This window comes from Oryza sativa, chromosome 2 (genome assembly GCF_034140825.1).
Source record: "Oryza sativa Japonica Group chromosome 2, ASM3414082v1".
Lineage (NCBI taxonomy): Eukaryota > Viridiplantae > Streptophyta > Magnoliopsida > Poales > Poaceae > Oryza > Oryza sativa.
In genome coordinates this window covers 10,813,381-10,819,420 of record NC_089036.1, presented here as the reverse complement: position 1 = coordinate 10,819,420, position 6,040 = coordinate 10,813,381, and the positions used below count along the sequence as shown (strand labels likewise).

Here is a 6,040-nt window from a genome sequence, read left to right as displayed (position 1 = left end):
CTCGGGAGTCCGTTTTTGATGATCTTGAACTCTATGAAAAGCTCACTTAGAGGACTACCTAACTCAACCAAAAACAAAGTTAAAACCACTCAAAGGATATGTTAAAGCTTGAGTGTCTCTCAAGGTAGCACTATGATTGGTCACTTTGAGCACCGAAACATACACAAACACATCGACGCTGCATCCCTCTTGATAGTACGATATTACTATACTCAAATTTATATAGGAAGAGAATTATACCAATTGGAATGCCTTCTTTTCATCTTCATTCCTTTGTCTTAAGGAACAGCAACGCCAAAACCGTTTCACCATATATTCTTCAAATAATTGATGCGGTTACTTGTAGCTTCAAATGGTCTCGCACGGTCCATCATGACAAAGCTGTCACTCGCCATTCACCACCGGATTTGGCTCTTCGGCGCCAAGCCCCTTGCTTGCCCTTCACTGTCACATGGTCCATCGCGACCGAGCATCAATCATTTGAAGATCGTCTTGCCATAATAGCCACTTCGTATTCCGCATCTTCAATATCTCCACTGTCATTCTTAGTATTTTAGCTGTAATGATATCGATTGAGCATCAACACCTTTTCAATCCTTGGGACCAATGTTTCTCATTCAACTCAATGAAATTATTGGTCTCAATGATCTGGTTGTCAACCTCTACATGTTGATCAACCAATCGCGCATATAAAAGGAAGTGGATGAGTATTAACCAATATCACAAGTGTCATGTACTCAAATGTAAAGATCCCAATTAAATGCAAGTGAAAAACTTGGATCAAATATGTCACGCCCAGAAATTCACTAGTAATTTCCAAACTAATTTGTGCATAAAATCCTCGTCCAGGAATCAGCCGAGGTACACAAACTGACAATTTAATATACAAATCCATCATAATAATAATGTTACATACTTACAAAAGAAAAGGAAAATAGCAGCGGAATTAACGGTCTAGCGATGGCTTCAGCTCCACTCCCACAGGCAGCTCAACTGGAGTATAAGCCAAACATCTTCTCCTTCTGGATCCTTTTTCTTCAACTGAGGTTTGATGATTATTGCAAGAATGAGCATATGACATACTCAACAAGCCACACAGCAAATATGCAAATGCACAAGGATACCAAAGGATGGCATAATATAGGTTCATTTGCGAAAGCAGCATTAAGCAAACATTTAGAAGTAAATCAGTAGAGTAATTAATCATCAATTTTAATCGACACTGAACAGCACCCCAATGCTGCACAGGCCCAACCAAACCTGAACAGCCAACCCCGGTCGTACAGATCAAACCTCCAAACCAGGAATTATCCATTCCAAACCAGGAGTCAAATTAATTATCACATTATTAACATTAATGAGTAATGTGGGACTAATCACGAAAAACATTGCTCAACTCACCCATAACCGCGGACACGGCTATTCGAATAGTTTTACTTTGATCAGAGGTGTACCACTGTACCCACAAGACGCAATCCCACAACATGTCACCATGCGCCTTAGCACCACCACGGTACCTCGGAAAGGAACTGTGACAATACCCCTCGCACAACACAACTCACCACAGTGCACCGTTCCTGGATCATAATCTCCCCCTCAAAACCAAAGGCAATGGACTCCCCAGCGACCCCCATGGACTTCTCGCCGCTTCACAGTCTGGTGCCCCGTAATGAATCATGCTATACAAAAGGTAAAGCCGTTGCTCACACTGGCTTGTGGTTGGCACGGTAAATGTTTCACAACAGTAGCTCGCGAACCGGTCCTTAATTGTCATGAGCACGACCTTCAAAACCATGTGCTCACAACCCACCTTAATCCAGTTTTAATTACCAATTAATTTACATAACATAACACGATTAACCATCGTGAGCTACCATTAAATATAACCGTAATTAATAATAATATAATATGATTTATATTTAATCCCCTTTAATTAGCTAATGTTTAAGCATGACTAAGCAAACATACATATGGCATTTAGCTGAACCAATCCAATATATAAGGTCCAAGCTAATCAAATTATAACCCATAGGAAAATAAAGTCATGTTCGGCCATTATTTAATTGGGAAAGGCTCATCACCCGATGACATTCGAAAATAATGCATAAGTTGAAATAAATCATTAGCTTTAAACGGGTTCAACATGTTCAAAGGGTTGTTTGGGATCTGGGTGACTTGCCTTGAGCTTCCGCAAACACTTCCGAACCTTCCTCAACGAAAACGCTCTCCTCCGGAACGACGGAAACTAAAGCAAATGAACAAAATCAACAAAACAGTACAAAAACAATCATAAACAGTACATGTGGATATTTTTAACATGTAGATCTTGATTTTAGAAAAACTTAGCAACTTGAACCACTCGAATCGGAGCTACGATGAATTAGTTATGAATTTCCGAAGTTTTAAACTATTTGCATCTATTAAAAAAACTAAAAAGAAAAGGTTATGACGTCATGCTGACGTCATCAATGTCGACTCGTCATCGGCGACGACCTCGCCGGCGCTAGGGGACTCGGCCGGACTTTTGGAGGGCACCTACGCGTAGAGGAGAACAACGCGATCTCACCGGTACTAACCAATGCGACGAACGACCACGGATGGCGACCGGCGACGAGCTTGTGCGGCGGCGGCGGTTCGGTGGACGGCGGCGGCGGCTCTCCGGCGACCGGTGGCGACGGCGAAGGGCGGCGGAGCTTCCCCTCTTCCACGCGCACCCGACGGCGGCGTGAGGAGGCGGCGGCGACGGCTAAAACGACGGCGCGAGGCGGCTGTTCGCCGGCCGGCGACGGCGGCGGTTTGGGTGGCGCGGCGGCGGCACTACGAGGCACGAGAGAGCTCGGGAGATGGGGCAAACGAAAGAGGGCGACTAGGGGATGCTATTTATAGGCTTGGATTGAAGAGATCGGACTCCAACCGAGAGGATTTGAGCCGGAAAAACCGAGGGTTAGTTGGAGAGATAAACTCAAAAACGAATTCGATTCCAGGCACAGGACGGCTGGCTCAGGCTTCTGTCCAAGCTTGAAGATGAACAGTGCCCAGGGAAGCAAACTAGACTTTCGGCTGGGCTTCTACTTCCAAGGACTGATTAAAGGAGGGACACAAAGCAGACTTCGGGAAAGAGAGGGAAAGGACTGCAAGCTGAGAGGAGACTAGGCCGAGAGTGAGAGGACTTTCCCTAATTCGGCCCGAAAAGGAAAAGGTGAATTTTAATTACTTTTCCAATTAAATTAATCACTGAAATGATCTTTGAATTGTTAAAAATACTTCCAATGCTCAAATAATTTCAAGAAAAATCCTGAAAATACTTGGACACTCAAAGTACTTAACAAAATTATAATCAGACCATTTAATGATTAATTTAATATGTGGATAATTACTGAATTGTTCTTTGTATGATTAAAATTAAGAGTTGAGCTCCAAAAAATCCGAGAAAATTCCAGAGAGTATAATTAACCATGGAGAATTTAATAAAAATTAAATACATCCATGCTTTATATTTAGGAAATTTTATTTTCCACAATTAACTTCACTTGTAAATTAATGAACATTTAATATAAATTCTAATAATAATTTATTAAATAATTTATAAATCCTAAGACGAAAATCAGGATGTGACAAAATACATGCATAACTAAGGTATAGGATTTACCCCCCTAAATGTATGCATACAATTTTTTTGTGTGTGAAGAAAAAGTATGCATAACTAGAGATAAAACATCGTGAGCTTACCCTATACAAGAATAGAAGGTATTTATCATATGTAGACATTAAGGTAGAAGCATACCTTCATCATCTCCATATTCTCAATGTGAAGAGACTAAACAAGATATGGCTCAACAAAACATTAGTCTCAAATCCATATGTCAATCACATGAAAATATTATATATGAATATATCAATATGTGCATAGAGAGAAAGATGTGATTTAGGTCAATGCATTTCATCCTTGTGATTTAGGTCCACGAACAATTAACATTTCTATTTCAACTCATATGAAGTCCGGGAATCACCTATCACAAACTTCACTTTCATATCCACATGACACTAGGCAAAGAATGCTTATAAAAAAATTAGTCTCATATAATTGGATTTATCATTAATCACCAAAACCAAATTAATAGCACTTGAACTTTCAAAAGGGAAGAGGTTTTGCCTTACATATTGATAGAGCAGAGTTGAGGGCTGAGCCTCAGAAAAAAAATATGTACAGGACATGGTCAAAGAGAGCTAATGTTGAAAAAACCTTGAATCTTATGGCTTCATTCATAGAGATAACTAGAAAGAACCTTGAATCCATAATAGAGTTGTTGAAAGACTCACACATGTTGTTATCAGCGGAGTCACAATTTGACACTAGCTGGAAGAATGCCCTGCTCCAATGCTCAGGTGTGGTGGTCATCATGTCCTTGGCTCCTTGAGGGGTGTCTTGTGCTAGCTTTGCTCTATTATAGTTGAAAAGCTCCCTACAAGATGACTTTGCACAGTTTTAGATTTTTTTCTGAAGCTTCTGGTCAGTGTCCTTTTTTCTCCAGTTTGCATATATTTGCCTTGCACACATCCTATGTTCTACTCTAGTGATAAGCTCAGCCACTGCCTTTATGAGTCCCTACAAGACAGGTAATTCAAAATATTTATTACAACTTAGGACCCATTGCACATTTTGTTAAAAGATAAATAGTTAAAAAGCATACCTTTTACTGGTCAGAAATTATCACCCATCCTTCACCTCCATCATTTATATTGAGATCTTTTTTAGCTACCCAAGAAACCAATACCATGAATCATATATTTCTTTCTCCACTGATGCCCATGCAATGGGATACATCTAATTATTAGCATCTCTTCCAATAGCACATATTAGCTCGCCATTACAAGCACCCTTGAAGAAACAACCATCTAGCCCAATTACTCTCCTACAACCAGCAAGAAACCCTTTTCTGCAAGCATCAAAGCATACATAAAACCTCTCAAATACTTTCTTGTCAAGTATATCTGGATTAAGGGTCACAACTACAATACTCCCAGGGTTGCTCCTTAACAACTCCAATTGATAATCATACACTCTTGAGACTCTCCCCTAGTTTTATCCAATGCTTCTTGTAGCACTAAGGCTTTGGCCCGCTTGCACTTTGAAATGGGCACATCAACAAGCATGTCCTTTAGAACTGACTTCTTAATATGTTCCACTTTCCATGTCGGATTATCCTTGATAACATCAAAATATTTATTTACTATGATCCTGGATGTTTTTTTTTGAAGTGAAAGCGGCAAAAGATTTGCCGGATATATTTAGGAGATTAGAAAGCCAAGTTTACAAAGTTGAGATTACAAAATATTCTTAAAACAACCAACTCTAGCAAGGAGCCAGATATATTTAGGAGATTAGAAAGCCAAGTTTACAAAGTTGAGATTACAAAATATTCTTAAAACAACCAACTCTAGCAATGAGTACAGGACTTTCTCCCTTCATGGAGGTTTGAAAACCATATCCTGCTCCTGTATGTCGTCGAGGATGAGTGATATTGTTCTTTGTAGACTTGGGGCTTGGGAATTGATTTTTTTTTCCGTTTTGTTGCAACCAAACATGCCACCATGTCTTTAACAGGATTCCGATCCTTGACCTGGTTTGGCTTTTAAGGCCAGTGGACCCTAGAGAACACATCCACTGTTAGTGGTGGAAATGTTAGGATTGGGAATAATCCCTTTTTCAGCGGCAATTCTTGCCCATACCTGCTTGATGAAGTTGCATTGGCAAAACAGATGGTCTGTATCTTCAAAAGCTTCTCTGCATAAAGTACAGATCCAGTCGCATTCCCAGTGTCTAATTAGCAGGTTTTCTGCTGTAAGAGCCTTTTGATGAAGAATGAGCCTTCCAATTTAGGTTGAAAATATGATCAATCACCGAACCCATGAATTGGAAGCGGCAGGCGCTTTTAACCGAGAAGATTCATGAGGCATTTCTTGTCCAAGATATTTCATCATGATGTTGATCAGAAAGAGTTATTTGATTGAGGAGGGATCCCAATTGCACTAATTCATG

General features: G+C 40.1%; 1 long non-coding RNA gene across 1 annotated transcript; it reads right to left on the bottom strand.

Moving 5' to 3' along the window:
* Positions 1-734: 734 nt before the first annotated feature.
* On the bottom strand, positions 735-3,020 carry LOC112937952 (uncharacterized). Its single transcript, XR_010739089.1, has 3 exons — positions 2,577-3,020; positions 2,180-2,245; positions 735-1,041 (listed from the first exon to the last, which is right to left on the bottom strand). It is a non-coding gene; the product is annotated as an uncharacterized lncRNA (long non-coding RNA).
* Positions 3,021-6,040: the final 3,020 nt, after the last annotated feature.